Raw genomic sequence first — 16,885 nt, forward strand, 5'->3', positions numbered from 1 at the left:
TCTGGAGAATCTGAGCAGTCGGGCCTTTATGGTTAACTTTGTATTTTGTGTCCCTGCCCTCTGCACTAGAAAGGGGCAACTAGAATGATAAAAGGGTTGGAACACGTTCCCTATGAAGAAAGGTTAAAGACTTGAGACTCTTAAACGACTTTTCTCCCTTTCTCACAATACAAGAACTCGTGGGCACTCCATGAAATTGCTGAGCAGTCGGGTTAGAACAGATAAAAGGAAGTACTTCTTCACCCAAAGAGTGATTAACACATGGAATGCACTGCCACAGGAGGTGGCGCTGGCTACAATCATAGACGGCTTCAAGAGGGAATTAGATAAGCATATGGAGCAGAAGAGTCGCGAAGAGTCGGACTCGACTGTGCGACTGAACAACAACAAATGGAGCAGAAGTCCATCAGTAGCTATTAGCCACAAGGTATAGATAGGAACTCCCAGTCTGGGGCAAGGGGTGCTCCGTATTCTTGGCGCTTGGGGGAGGGGAAACAGTGGGAGGGCTTCTAGTGTCCTGGCCCCACTGCTGGACCTCCTGATGGCACCTGGTATTTTTGGCCACTGTGTGACAGAGTGTTGGACTGGATGGGCCATTGGCCTGATCCAACACTGGCTTCTCTTATGTTCTTATTCTTTTTTCTTTATTTTTGTGTATGCATTCTGCATCTACAACCAAAACCTGCATTTTTTGCTTAATTGTGGTTGTCACTTGTGACCTGCGGAGGGGGCATCCAGTTGCCACTGACTTGGCCAAGTGCATAAGCAAGGGATGGGGCACACCGCACCCTCCCCTTTCTCTCTCCTCCCTGCTCTCCCACCCCCTTTGGCTAGCTGTTGCTGGGCTACTCCAGGCATGCACGACCCATAGAGGGATGCCACCTTGGTGGCTGGCTGGCTGGTCTGTCGGGAGGGGTTCCAAGGGTTTTAATTTTTTTAAAAAAAACAACAACACACAAATGGGCCTTCAAGCTTCTCCCATTGTTTCCAATGGGTAATCCTGTCATTCCCTTTAATACACCCCCTCCAAGTTACGTGCAGATTGGCGTTGGCGAAGGGGGAAAAGATCCCTCCCTAGGGTCCAATGTGCAAGAGGATCCCAGCCCTTCACATATCAAGATCAGTGATCTATCTAAAAAGGGTTATTAAAAAGTTACAGTGATGGGGTAATCTTGCTGTGCAGGAGAGGAAAAGGTGGACGAGGGAAGGAGAAAAGTGCAGAGCGGGAGGGAGATGTGACAAAAGAAAGGAGGGGTGGAAACAGGGGAAGATGGGTGGGAAATGGATGATGTCACAGAGTCCAAGGAAACTTGCCAGCTTAGCATTACCTCCAACTTGGAAGTGGAATAATTTTTAAGTCTGCTGCAAAAGCCGGGGTGAGGGCATAGGGAAAGCAATCTGATGGCTGAATGCCCAAAGATAAATGCAGAAGGAAAGAGAAAATGTGATGCGGAAATGAGGTGAGTATGGGAGTAAATGCAGACACAAAATTATGAGTTAGCTGTCCGGAAACAGAATAGACCAATGCGGCAGCCATCCTTAAAAGTCCCACCTCTCTGTGGTGCTTCTCACCACACTCTCCTCTGGGGGTCTGAACCAATCCTTCTGATTTACTAGGCCTCATGCAAATCTAAGTGATTGTCAGCCAATCAGACCCCACATAACTCCACTGGATGGGAGGGGGTGAGCCAGCCTCAGCTTAATAAGGGTGACGAAACCTTTTTTGCTTTTGGATACGGATTTCAGGGCTCTGGAAAGGAAGGTCAGCATAGCCTGTTTTTTATTTGGCATTTTAGTTAGGGTTTGGGGGTTGGCTTAGGGAAGAAAGCTTATTTTAAGTGGTACAAATAAGCGTCCTGTTAAAGGCCCAGCATTCCTAACTGGTGTGTGTAGGTTCTGTGGGAAGGCGCTCTGTGATGAGAAAAAAGGGCAGCCCTGGACCTGTTGAGCTACCCCGTCTGGAGAAGGAGTGGGGGAATCAAATCTCCCCTCAGGGATCTCTATTTACTGCTTTAGAGTCCAGTGGCACCTTTAAGAAGAAGAAGAGGAGGAGGAGGAGGAGGAGAAGAGATTGGATTTATACCCCACCCTTCACTACCCAAAGGTGTCTCAGAGCGGCTTACAAACTCCTTTCCCTTCCCCTCCCCACAACAGACACCCTGTGAGGTAGGTGGGGCTGAAAGAGCTCTTTTGAGGACTGCTCTTGAGAGAACAGCTCTTATCAGAACTACGGTTTGCCCAAGGTCATCCAGCCAGGTGCAAGTGGAGGAGTGGGGAATCAAACCCGGTTCTCCCAGATTAGAGTCCCCGCACTTAACCGCTACACTAGACCAGAAAAGTTTTATACAAGATATGAGCTTTCGTATGCACACGCACCTTCTACCTGGATCTATCTCTATTTACAGCCTTAGTCCAGCAGGTTTCCAATCTAGCAGGTTTCCAAATAAGAGGCCTTTAGGGAGCACATAGCTTACACGCTACCAATCTTTAACGTAAAGGATGTGTCCCCCTTTTTATTTGATCATGGGTGGTTGAGGTGTAAAGAATCTATAGGAGAGGCCAGAGTGGGGGACTGGATATTCTTCAGCCCAGAAGGCAGTTGCCTCAGAGCCTCCCCCCACCCATAGCTGCCACAGCCAATAGCTGAATACTTGCACGCATGTGCACATTCTTTGCCAAACACCATTTGTAGCTGGACAGCTCCCAAAGTTACCATTAGACTGCAGGCTTGAGATTTGATACCTCTTTTAAACCTGTCAGCAACGACCCTGCAGAAATAGTGGCTCAGAGTTCATGAATTAGTTACAGATCAATCAGAAGAGCTGGTACATTTTTCACAACATTGTACTGAACATTTGCAGTCCGAACAGACACCTTCTGGTGGCTGGGCATGTGTTATCCTTGTGATCAGAATACAGTCAGTGGCTTGTTCTGAATGTGGACTCTGTACTGGACTCTTCATAAAACACAATTATGCCTTGTATTTTATTTCAAAGAGACATACACAGTGCAGTGGAAAGGGTTTTTTTTTAAATTCCTTCAGAAATTTGCATTTAAATGTCTTCCCCTTCCTTGCATAAGATGCAGAGAGCAATATTATTTAAACTATCAAGAACAAAGTGTATAAAATCCTTATGTTTAAACTACATAGCTTTGAGCTTTGTTCTGATGGAATCAGTGTCACACCGACTAGGATGCTCAAGGATGTGAACTGGAATTAGGGCTGCCAACCTCCAGGTGGTACCTGGGAATCTTCTGGAATTACAACTGGTCTTCAGGTGTCAGAGGTCAGTTCCCCTGAAAAAAAATGGCTGTTCTGGAGGGTGGTCTCTGTGACATTATACCTTGCTGAGGTCCCTCCCCTCCCCTGAACCCTCCCCTCCCCAGGCTCCACCCCCAAATCTCCAAGAATTTCCCAACCCACAGTTGGCAACCCTAACTGGAATACATATCTCTTAGGCTATGAAATTGAGCAAACTTCAGAGGACGGCGGAAGACTGGAAGGCCTGGCGTGATCTGGTCCATGGGGTCGTGAAGAGTCGGACTCGACTGTGTGACTGAACAACAACAAGGCTATTTTAGGTGGGACCTGGGCATAGTTAGAGGTGGGCTAGCTGCAAGGAACAGCTAGCCGGCTTATTCACTCTAGCCTTGGCATCCCTTGAGGATAGAACTGTGGCCAACTGGAGGAATATCAGCTGCAGCAAACTCTTATCTTTCAGTGAGAAGGTGCCATGAAAGTAGGGATTCTGGCTGGCTAATGGAGTGAGGGATGAGTTTGGGGTGCTTTGGTTTCATGCCTCAGCTCCACATGGATTCCACTCCTCCCCCCACAACTGGTCCTGGATTTTGCTGTGTACTCTCACTGGTGTTCCTTGGGAATAATGAAGATTGTGGGTACAGTGAATTGGTGACAACACAGAACCGGATGTCCAGCCAGGCTACTTGGAACAGCCAAACACAATCTTGGAACACACAAGCAGATGACTGTGGAGGGAATTTAAGGAAACTTCACCCTGATGCAAGCTGTATAGCAGCAAGTCTGTATGAGATGGTTTATACACAGTATAACTATGAGGCTTTGTCTGGAAGACATCACACATAACAGCAGAACACAGTGCAAAACCTAAAGATATTGTATAACTCAATTTTGCAGGATCTCCAAAGTCCAACACCTTCTATTGTGCTTAGAAAGCAAGAAGCAAACATGGTTCTTGGAGTACTAATGTAATAGACACTGGGGTCATGTGGCAGGCTCATGTCCTGCAGCTGCTGCCTTTTTAAAAAACCATTTTGCACATTTCCCCACCTTGGGTGTGGTAGGAAGGGAAACAGTTGGGGACCTTATCAGGTATAGAAAGTATTCCTTGCCATTTGTAGGCTGAAATGCAACACAGGTTCAGGGCCATCCAGTAGAAATGACCTGAGCTATCAAAAGATTCCAAGGGTGTGCAAATTGGTCTGCTCTGCTTACTCTAGGTCACAAGGGCTTGGCGGTAATAGTTAGTTCCAGCTTTAAATGGATCCTGTGCCTCACCCACAGGGAGGGGCCATAGCTCAATTGTGGAGCATCTGTTTTGCACGCAGAAGGTCTCAGGTTCAATCTCCAGCATGTCCACTTAAAAGGATCAGGGCGTTGGTGATATGAAAGCTCTCTGCTTGAGACACTAGATTGCCACTTCCAGTCAGAGCAGACAATACTAGCCTACGTAGACTAGTGGTCTGACTCCGCATAAAGCAGCTTCACCTTTTCACCCAGCCACAGATTGCTGGTAAGAATTAAGGTTGCCTGAGAACGGCTGAACAAGAGGGACGGTAGAAAAGAGCAAGAGTTCTGAAGAAGTGAGCAGTGACTCACAAAAGCTCATACCCTGCCACAAGTTTTGTTAGTTTTTAAGGTGCTACTGGGCTCTTGCTCTTTTCTACCACTACAGACAGACTAACACAGCTACCCATCTTGGCCTCATTTAGTTTGAACTCAGTGGCTGGTAAAGTTAAACAGGAAGTTTCATATAATCACACATGCAAACATATTAGTTATAACACACATGTTGTAATGGTCACTGTCAGGACCAGTTCTGGGTTTGGGGGGGGCCTTGGGCAGAAAGTGCCCAGGGCCCCCCCATCTGCTAACCAGCAGGGCTCCAATCTTGCCCTCCTTACCATCCCCACACCTGCATGCCCCCCACCCATGTGTCCTCCTACTTGCTAGCCCCACCACCACCCATGTTCGGATACCTGACCGACCGAACCCCCTTTCCCCAATAGCACTGGCCAGTGTATGCAGCTAGGAGTGCTGTTGCCATTACCACCAGGCATGCCACAACTGTGCACCAACCACATGCCCTTCCTCAATGATCCTGGGCATTTGGGAGCATGGTTACAGACAGTGGCAGGGGAAGTGTGTGTGTGGAGTCAGTGGCAGTGGGCCCCACCAGAAGTCCTGGGCCCTGGCAGCTCCCCCCCCCCCGGGTATGTTGATACCAGCCCTGGTCCCTGTGGATCAGTCTGTCCTACATGACAAAGGGGATAGTAATATGTCTTAACAACAGCAAGTATTCCTGTAGTGGTGTGTGCAGGTGCCCACCGGGACTGCAAAATGTGAGCTTCACGCCAACGGGGAAGGGAGAGCCAGTGTTCATCTCTCGGAAAAGGAACTGTAGATGGATGATGGAAGAGACATAAGAACAGACAGGCTCTGTGTTGGCAGAAGCGACTTGGGGGTGCTGGATCACTTCCCCCCATCTGGAGTGGGGTGGCAGATTTGCTGCCCTGTTGGAAGTGCCTCTACATTTGTAAACAAAGCAAACACTTCAAAAATGCTGTAAATCTCCAGACTTCACTTTCCCATAAAAGAGTTGATAGTGGTACCCTCCACAGTTGAGAACTGGGAAACTTGTACAACATGTTGTGTTATTTTGATGCATCTTGACTTTGCTTTGAATAAATATCCAGTGCTCTCTCTCCTCCAAAGGGAAACTCCCTGAGTAAGTGCCACTCCCTGGAACCTCTCACTACTCAGAGAAGTGGGGGTATATGTAACAATAGAAATGTCAGTTTGGGGGGGGGTGAGTATTTGCCTTGATTCAGCAGGAGAGATCTGCATAAGGGCAGTTTTCCACATACAGTGATGATCCAGACATGTATCTACATGCAGGGGCAGTCTTAACGAGTGGTCAACGGGGGCAACTGCCCTGGGCACCATGCAGGAGGGCTGGACTGCCCACGACCCTAACCCCATCAATAGAAGAAGCAGCCAGCTTGGGAGCAGCGGCTGCTCACACCTGATGGCAATGGGCCTGGATTTTTGCCCAGAGCCCCAGAATTCATGAGACCCCCCTGTCTACATTCCCATTCCCAACGATTCAATTGGCTGGATCTATCTTTTGGTGCTAATGAGGACACCTAATTGCATTCAGGGATTTGTTTGCAGCTCTGCCAGGATTAAAGTCAGTACTTTTGTAGGCTTGGCACATGTTGATGTTGACTGTATTGGCCCTAAGAATCAGGTGGTGTTAGGACCCAGTGGTAAGTCCAAGGTGGCAGCCGCAGTTTGATGTTTCAACTTTCGTCCGTTCTATTTAAAGACTCTCCTGAGTCAGGAAGGTTGAGCTGCCGTAGATGACAGTTTGCTTCGGGCAGCCCTGGGGAGGAGTGAGCAGAGGGGAGAAAACACAGCAAGGGACTGGCCTGGGGACAAAAATGGAGACTTACTGCAACTCCAAGTACGATGAATCACCTGATGTCTCTGTGGAAGGTGAAGAGGAGGATGAGGATGAGCCCCAAGAAAGACAGCTGCTTTCTAACAGGTGTTGTATTTTTTAAAATGTGCAAGCACAGCGTATTGGCTGGCTAAGGGGCCTGAAAGAACTGGGGTAGGGAGATACAGCTTTGTGCAGTTCTAGCGTGGCATCAGAATACATGAAAGTTTTCAAGAAGGGGGGGGGCATTTTTACTGCTAGTTGTGATTCGGGTAGAGCTTGGTCTGTGTACCAAAGGCATGTTCTATTTAAAGATCCTGCGGTGTGCCCCTTGGATTGGCATCTCCTCCTGCTCCTCCCTTGCTGGCGGGCGGGCTGGCTCGTCATTACAGATCGATTTTCCGTTACTCTCAGGGGATGTGTATGTGTGTGGCATGCGTGTGAGTCTGAGAGTGAAATGGCTGAGTCCGACAAGCAAGGCCTTTTTCCGTTAGTTCCCTTAAAATGCTATCACTCTCTGTGCGGTGAAAGGTGGGGGAGAACTTGAAACTCCAGGGATCAATTGCCTTTTGTGAAGGAAATGAGGTGGTTTTGTGTGGGTGTGGAGGCTGCAGGCCATTTGATTTTAGGTATATTTTCTGCATGGTTTGTTCAGTCCAATAGCCCATTTTCCCTAACAACAACAAAAAGTCAGCCAATTACCTATTTTGGTTCCATACATGCTGGATGAATGGAGGGGATCTAAATATAAGACAACCTCTGCATCCTAGCTAGAGTGGCCTCAGGCACAAATGCTGAGCTGGAAAAATTACAGAGGGCAACCAAGATGATTTGGGGGTTGGAGCACCTCCCCTATGAGGAAAGGCTGAAGGGTCTGGGAATTTTCAGTTTAGAAAGGAGACGACTAAGGGAGGACAGGATAGAGGTTTATAAAATTATGCATGGGGCAGAGAGAGCTGACAAAGAGAACTGTTTCTCCCTCTCCCAAAATACTAGAACTGGAGGGCATCCATTGAAGCTGATGGGCAGGAGGTTCAGGATGGACAAAAGGAAATACTACTTTACACAGAGAGTGATTAAAATGTGGAATTGGCTGCCAGAGGATGTAGCGATGGCCACAGAAATAGACAGCTCTAAAAGGGGATTAGATAGATTCATGGAGGATAAGTGTATCAGTGGCTACTAGCCATGGTGATTGAGGGGAACCTCCACATTCAAAGGCACCAAATCTCTGAATCCCAGAGCCAGGAGGCAACATCAGGGGAAGGCCTCAGTCTCTATGCCCTGTTGTTGGCCATTCAGAGGAACTGGTGGGACAGGATCCTGGACTAGATGGACCATTGGTCTGATCCAGCAGGGCTCTTATGTTCTTATGGGTTCCAGTTATGCAATATTAACTGTGGAGGGAAGTCTTTTTTCCTATAACCCCCGGTCCTGCTTGATGGCCATAAAATATTACTTCTGTTTTTACTGCAAACATGGTGTGAATGTGAGGTGGAGTATGGTGCTGGAAGGTTAACAATGCACTGGACTGACTGTTTTCACTTAGTATTTGTTCCCCTGCAAAAACAGTTTTAAATAAAAAAAAAAAGCCTTTTAGATTCATAAAATGATAGCTCTTATTTTAAAAACTACAGCATAAACGTCAAATCTATAGAACAACCAGAGTTTGGTGGGTTGTTCTGTAGATCTGACATTTATGGTACCCCCCCCCCCCTCCTCACCCTGTTGCCTCAGTGTCACAGAACTCCCTCCGATTCTTTGTGCCCCATGGTTGCACGTATGGCAAAGCAAGAATTTTCAAATGGCAAGTAATTTATTCAGTGTGTATTTGACCTTCCCTGAATAGCTCTTTAAAGCTTCTTCGCCCAAGCCTAGGATAATCTTCTTTATGCGGGCGGGTGAAAGCACATATCATTGTCTGTACATTGCTTCTCCTGTGGAGGATTTGGGGAAGGATCCCTCTCAGCTAAGACTATAGTGGTATCCTATGAATGCAATAATTCTGAAAATATAACAGATTCAAGAGTCTCTTATCTTGTCCTTTCCTGCAAGATAACCCTTATAGGGCTGGATTGGCCTCTCTTTATCGGATGGTTGGGGTTCATCCTGATGTTGAATTAACCTCCCAGGTATACACTGGATGGTGAATTCAGCCTCCCACACCATGTTGAGTTAGGCAGTGTTTGGAGTACAGGGTCTCTGGTGAAATGTTGTTCAAACATTTTCACATTTGGTCCTTGCTGATAAAACAATATTTGTATGAATATATTGAGGGCATCTTGCCTACATGCACTTTAATTAGCAAAATGGATTTTATTTGTGTAGCTTATGCAAGCCAATGGGATGTGATTAATTTAAATAACTACCGTTGCCTGATAAATATCTTGGACCTCTTTGGGAACCCACCCAAGTTATTCCTGTGCTTCTTTTCACAGTGAGAGTAGTTATACCTTTGAAACTTGGCTGGAAATTCATCTTCAAGATGATATCAGAGTGGGTTAGGGAAGTAAGAGCAGGAGTGTCAGCCTATTTTGCAATTCAAATTCTACAAAAGTGCATTTATGGCCCTGTTGTACTTGTCTTGCTGCTGTGCTGAGGATGGAGAGACTGGAGGTCACTGCTGAGAGCAGTGCATTATCCCTGCAGTATTATGTTATTCCCCCCACCCCACCCTGGCAATACGAAGCAATACTTAATTGTTTTGTGACTTTATCACTTTGCACGTTGCCTTGCCCTCACACATATTAGTGGCTGATGGTGGTGGGAGGGGGGGGGAATGATGTCAGGGCATAGGTAAATTCTACCTCAGATTATGGTAGGGAGGACAGTGTGGGAATAGTTGACCTAGGAGGTGCCATTTTTGTGCTATATCTGTGCCTCCTGTATTGTAGTTCTACGATCAGGCAAATTATGTCTCTCTTGGCTCTACCTTTTTGACTGGGCACTTTACTGAATGGCACACATTAGATAACCCTGCCTTTTTTTTTTTGGAAACGTACATCCAACTCTCTTGCTTCCATATCCTATCTTATTATTGCCTCTTCCAGTGAACTGGATGCTGTCTATCCCACTGTGTCTCAGGACCTAGCTTCTCTCTTGATTGTCCGCCAGAGCCATAACTGGCCAGCCTCACACCATCCAACTCTAGGAGGCTTGGTTCATTCAAAGAAAATGGAGAAGACCCGCCACTGAGCCTCCCAAACACTGAGCATGAGACACTGATAGATTACAGCAGGGCCAGGCAATTTGTTCGGCAGTGAACACCGCATTTTAAAAGTGTGAAGATTTGTTGCTATTACTGACCCTGGTCAATATTTCTTCTAGTTAAGTCAGAGCTCTTGTACTTGTGTATTGTGAGGGAAGAGGGGAAGGCAGCATTGAAGCGGAACACTTCTGCTTATATTGCCGCACACATAACGATTCCTGCCAAAATGTTTATTTCTAAATATAGCCTTTTTATTCAGGACTCTAAAGTAGACTGCCCCCCCCCCCCAATGTCTTGTTCTCATTCAATCCACATCCTGGGTTATATGTGAGTTAATATCTCGCTGCAGCCATCCTGTTTAACTGAATCATTGTGTCCTTGGATTAATGCAGGTGGATATCTACAAGGCTGAAGGCACTTCTGCAGCTTATGATTTTTAGCAAATGGCGCAGACCTGAGTAACCTTGCTCATTCCAAGTCACCCCATAAATCTACTCTGCTGCACTTGAATTTATGGCTGGCCATCTATGTAAGTGTTTGCAGATTCTTGGAATGGCAGCTTCCTCTCTGGCTGCCCATACCCTGTAACAGCTCTGCAGCAAAGAGATTTCTGGTAGCTGTGACTTTGGCCACCATCAGTCTGCAATGATTAGAAAAGATATAGCTGTGGAATTCATTCCTGACAATCCACTGCAATAGGCAAAAATCTGTAGTCCCAAGACAGAGGCAGAATCTTAAAAAAAAAGGGGGGGGGGAGTTATTGCCTATATCAAGGTTGGTTCAAGGTACTTTGTTGCCCCAAGCAAGGTACGTGTACGCATAGCCTCCTCCTGTGCTACTGGCAGCTGGGACCCAGATGGATACTGGCATAGGTCCAGGAGGCAATGGCAACACCTCCTGTGTTGCCAACGGCTGGAAGAGAGCAAAGCCCTACAGTGTGTCAGGCCCTTACATGTTATAGCTCCAGGCAATCAATTGGGTAGCTTGGTTGGAGAAGCAGACCACAGGAATCACGAGGACATGTTCTGTCAGGAACTGTGACAGCAAAGATCCCAGTGGCTCTTCTATTATGATTTCTGTGGCCAAATCTGCCACACAAACCGTTGTTAGGGGCATCATGTCATCATCAGCAATGCCTTGTTTTCGTTAATTGTTTCTGTGGACTCGGTCCTTTGTAAAAAAATTTTTTTTGACAGAGCTATATGATTCCTGTGTATCTAAGTGCAATTTGTGAGAGAATATCAATAATCCCCCCCCCCAGTACTGAGAAGACTATCAAGCTACTCTACTTCACCTGAGGCTGGAACTGCTAAAAGCAGCTGCTCTGAATGGTCTCTTCTCTCCTCAGTCTACTTCATGTGCTCAGGTGTAGAGAAAGTGGGTGGTGGTGATGGGAGAATCGACTTCAAAACTAAATGGGAGTGTGTGTTAGGGGAACTTAGTCCATTGTTTGAAAAGATATTACCCTAGCCAGACTGGTATGTTCTGGTAAAAAATCGTGTGGGGGGGGAACAGTGAAGAGGGGAAGAACTGGGAAGCCAAAATGGCCTACTAAAAGGGCCCCAGCCCTTGGTTTGCCTGGCCCCACCCCTGACAGAGGAAGGGAGAAAAAACTTGCTGGAAGAAAGGAGGTTGCCTTATGGTGCTCCTTGCTTTCCCGCCCAGCCCCATGCTGCCACAACTTGTCTTAGTTGGGTGGCTAGGGATACCAGGACAGGGGCCAGAATCCCCAGGAGCTTCAGTGGCAGGGCAGAGAGTGAAAATTAAATCATACAATGTGTGATGTCACATCTGCCCCCCAACTCCAGATGTGACATAAGCACTTTGAGCCATGCTCTGGCTACTCCTGAAAGCTCCATGGTACTTACTTACCAGCTCCGGGTGGGGAAATGCCTGGAGATTTTGGGGGTGGAGCCTGGGGAGAGTGGGGCTCAGCAGGGTATAATGCCAAGGAGCCCACACTCCAAAGCAGCTATTTTATCTGGATGAACTGATCTTAGTTATCTGGAGATTGGATTTATACCCTGCCCTTCACTACCCGAAGGAGTCTCAGAGTGGCTTACAATCTCCTTTCTTTCCCCCCTCCCCTCCCCACAACAGACACCCTGTGAGGTAGGTGGGGCTGAGAGAGCTCTTTGAGAACTGCTCTTGAGTGAACAGCTCTGAGAGAACTATGACTGACCCAAGGTCACGCCAGCAGCTGCATGTGGAGGAGTGGGGAATCAAACCCGGTTCTCCCAGATTAGAGTCTGCGCTCCTAACCACTACACTACAGCAGGAGATTTCCAGGTACTACCTGGAGGCTGGCAACACTAGTACATACCATGACATTTTCAGGGACGGCCAGGGTGTCACAACTGGGGTTTTGGGCAGACATGATGTCATGAGTCACACAATGCATTTCTGCCCCTGGTCTTTTTTCTAGCAGGTCTGGGGCACAGGGACAGGAGGTTGAGTTCATCAACTGGAGTCTTCCTGCCAGAAACTGGCAACTGGTAAGCTTATGGGCAGTGCACATTTCCCACACCATGAGTGACTCAGAGGGTCCAGGCCAAGTACTGGGGGCTGAGGAAAGGGAGCCCAGCCCCCCCCTCCGGCCATTGACTCACCAGGAAAAGTCCTGAGGGCTCTAATGGCCAACCAGCCCCTCCAGTGAAGTAATAGTTTAGGTCTTCTCATTTTTAGTATTTGTGAGAAAACAAAACCTTACGTTTTGAGATCCCCGGGCCTGAAATTTTAGAGGGAGTATCCCTAGGGTGTAGGGTAAAATCCTTGAGAATTTCTTTCAGATTGAAACCAAGGTAAACTACAAATAGCTTTATGGCTACCTTTATATCTGATATGCAAGAATCAAGAGTCCAGTTTTAACACACCACTTCTGTCTCTGAATCTTACTGTTTTTGCACTTTCACACCCAAATGTGACAGTGGCATAGAACACAGCACTGTGGGACAGAGAGGCATCAACCCAGCACAACAACTACTCAGTTTTATAGGGCTGCCAGCTCAGGGTTGGGAAAATTCCTGGATATCTGGGGGTGTGTGGAGCCTGGGGAAGGGGCGAAGGGGGGAAGAAGAAGAAGAAGAAGAAGAGATTAACCACTACACCAAACTGGAGGGGAGGGACCTCAATGGGGGTATAATGCCATAGAGTCCACCTTCCATAGCAGCCATTTTCTACAGGGAAACTAATCTCTATAACCTGGAGACTATTAGTAATTTTGGGAGACCTCCAGGCACCACCTGGAGACTGGCAACCCTACCAATTTAGGATGTATACAGACAGACATAAGAACATAAGAACATAGGAACATAAGAGACGCCAATGTTGGATCAGGCCAAAGGCCCATCCAGTCCAACACTCTGTGTCACACAGTGGCCAGAAATACCAGTGCCATCAGGAGGTCCAGCAGTGGGGCCAGGACATTAGAAGCCCTCCCACTGTTGACCCCCCCCCAAGCACCAAGAAGACAGAGCATCACTTGCCCCAGAGCCCCTATCTATACCTTGTGGCTAATAGCCACTGATGGACCTCTGCTCCATATGCTTATCTAATTCCCTTTTGAAGCCGTCCATGCTTGTAGCCGCCACCACTTCCTGTGGCAGTGAATTCCAAGTGTTAATCACTCTTTGGGTGAAGAAGTACTTCCTTTTATCCGTTCTAACCCGACCGCTCTGCAGTTTCATGGAGTGCCCACGAGTTCTTGTATTGTGAGAAAGGGAGAAAAGTACCTCTTTCTCTAACTGCTCTTTCCCATGCATAATCTTATAAACCTCGATCATGTCACCCCTCAGTCGTCTTTTCTCCAAGCTAAAGAGCCCTAAGCTCTTTCCTCCAGGCATCAAGAGTATTTCCCTGCTGTGGGCTGACCTCTGTTTTTCTCCTCTCTCTACTTCTTCCTCCACACATACCTAGCTCCAACTTCAGTGTGGATTTTCATTTTCCCCCTTGTCCTTTTTCATGGAGACTCTGGGTGAAGGGGAAGTGGCTTTATGACTGCCTCCAGGATCAGCCAATGATTAGCAAGATACTGAACTAGGAAGGGAAGAGCAACTTTGTAATTTTCACAGGGGCTAGTCAATTAGAGCCAGCCTCTCCCAGAAATGGGAAGAACCAGTTGCTCCTGCTGAGCTCAATTCACTTTGGAAGTTTGTATGTGTGCCTCAAGAAGGTATTACTGTGGCTCCATGTTTAAGGTATGTATGCCTGACTGTACCTTTAAAAACATCAGTTCACACATATCAGGTGACTGGGTTCCTTCCTCTCTCTGTCCCACCTCATTCTTGAGTTGGCACTAAGGTGACAATGGCATATTTCCCAGGCTTTAAATCTGATATTAATGTAACACAAATATAATAAGACTTAGCATTTATAGTACAATCTTTTAGCATTTTTGGCTGAAAAATTATTTTTAACCCTTTTTATAAAACTATACTTAATACATGTTGTGAATGCTTTGATGTATCTTAATCTTTATGCTTTTGCTTTTTTGTTGTTGTTGGAGAAGGTCACAGTTTGTCTTACCATTTGTTTCCTTAGCAGTTTGAAAAACCTCAACCAGAACAGTGGAAGAGGGAAAACTATGTCACCGGATACAATGAATATTGTTCAAAATGAAGACAGTGGATTGACATGGGAAACCAGTTCAAGCCGATGTTCCACATCCCAAGCCTCAGAAACTAGTGCCACATCTGGTGTTTATAGTATGGACAACTCATACCTGGATTCTCCTCCAGGGCGACTCATGGATGAAGGAAAGACAGCACAGAAAACAAGTAGCTCACTAGATCAGATGCCGCCATTTCCAAACCAGAATACAGGCATGGAGAGTAAAAGAGAAAAGTTTTCTGTAGGGAACACGCAAGTAACAGCTGAAACAAGAGAGCTAGATCCTGCCAATCCACATTCATGGCCGTTTCAAGTACAACCATCGAAGATTAAAGACTATCTAATACAAATCACGCAGGAAGTGGAGAGTCCAGTGCCAGAAGAAAAAGATAATGCCTTGAAAAAAAAGGGTGAGCTCCCACTCAAAGGGACAGTAAGAGCGCGGATTGAGCAGATCACTGCAGTGTTGGAAGAGAGAAATAAAAAGATTTTCAGGCGGGTGAATGGAAAAGATTTGCCTTCAGGTGGCACCAGGAAGCCAAACGAACAACCAAAAATATTCTCCAGGCAAGGCATTTCGGTATCTTTAAGGCATATTGAAAGAGACACCAGGGATAAGAATAACAAGAAGGAAATTATACGCTATAATCTCAAACCTGTGCAGACAAACCTTTCAAAGTCTGGTGTGTCGGCTCCCTATAAAAAAGACGAGAGGAAAACGAGAAAGTCTGTTCTGCCAGAAACTCTAAATAAGGCTTCAGAGAAACCATCAACTATTCTGTCGTCCATTTCTGGTAAAGCAAATAAGCTGGACAATGGATCCTATCCACCTGTCACCCAAACATCACTGTCAGAACGTGCAAAGTTTGTTCCACCAGATGATCAGGACGAAGTGGAGAAAAAAGCAAAGCAGTCTTTTCTCCCCGAGGCAACCAATGTCACATCAAAAAAGTCATCCAACCTCATTGATGAAACAGGGAAGCAGACGATGGAGCAACATTTACCAGGGGCTACAGAAGTTCCTCATAACTCAGAAGCACCAAGGTCCACACCAGAGAGGCAAACAGCTCAGCTGTGCTCACCTGTTTCTGCTGGACCACTTTCTTACTCTGCTAATGAAGAGGAGAACCAGACCAAATCAACTGCAGTTGTGCTATCAGAATCTGCAGCTCGGGATGTACAGGGCCCAAATATTATGAGATCTGAAACTGTCCAGCATGAACATGAACGCTCTCTTCCAGCTGAAACTGCAAGCCAAGATACTGAACTGCGTCCTTCAAAACTGGAGAGCAAAGATTCGGCTGTGTTGCATTCTGCTGAAGAAAATGGGGAGCAAATAATTCCTCCTCATTCACCTGCAGAGTCACTGCCTGAAGAGGCAGAAGCACCACATTCTGTTATGGAAACAGAAAAGCGAGAAATGAGGCAGTCAGAGGTGGAATATTTAAAGAAAGAAGATGCACAGAAACAAGCAACTACAGTGTTACAAACAGAGCAGGATCACCTGCCTGTGCTGCCTTCAGCAGAAGAATCAGAGACTAGAGAGGCTGAGACGGAACCTGTTTTGTCTTCCACTAATCACAGAACAGAAATACAGCAATGCCCAAGTGTAGAAGAGCATTTTGGACTTCCACAGCTCTCGCAACTGATGGGTAAAGCTGAGAAAGAAGAAAAAGATCATTTGGAATTTAATTTTGAAAAGCAGGGTGTTCAGACACAAGCAGCTGTCACCGCATTATTAGAGCCAGGATTTCAAGAAGTGTCTTATTTGGGAGATAAAGCAGAGAATCAGACAAAAGAGCTAGAACTTCAACATCTAGACTCGTCACTCCCCATTCCCACAGCACAAAGAGAAGAAGTTCACCGACACTCTGTAGCAATAGTACAGTCGGGAAGTGAAGAGCCAGTTATTTCTGAACCTATAAAGTCTCTGCAGGGATCAGGGCATATAAAACCATCACATCTCAGAGACACAGAAGCAGCTTCACACTCGCCTACTGAAATACTCAAGGAGACTTCAGATCAACTACCTTCTATTTCATCTCTTCCAACTGACAATGTAGAAAAGCAGGGAACTCAGCCATCCTCACTAGAAACTGCAATACCTCAGTCAGAACAGCCAAACTCTATTTTACCATACACTGCTGAACAGATGGAGAAACACGACAGTCTTCTGTGTTCTCCTGAGAAAGCAATTTCGATCTCAGAAATGCTGCTTCCCACTGTGGCTGTCCAAAATGCTGACAGGACAAAATTAGAAATTCAGCCAGACTCAACCACAAAAGCTCCCTCTGAAGAATTAGTGTCTATTTCAAGAGCGTCTGCTGTTGCTGAAGAGAAGACAATCTGGCCTGATTTTCCTCTGTCT

The sequence above is a fragment of the Gekko japonicus genome, unplaced genomic scaffold (genome assembly GCF_001447785.1).
Source record: "Gekko japonicus isolate JY-2015 unplaced genomic scaffold, Gekko_japonicus_V1.1 scaffold2042, whole genome shotgun sequence".
In the NCBI taxonomy this organism is placed as follows: domain Eukaryota; kingdom Metazoa; phylum Chordata; class Lepidosauria; order Squamata; family Gekkonidae; genus Gekko; species Gekko japonicus.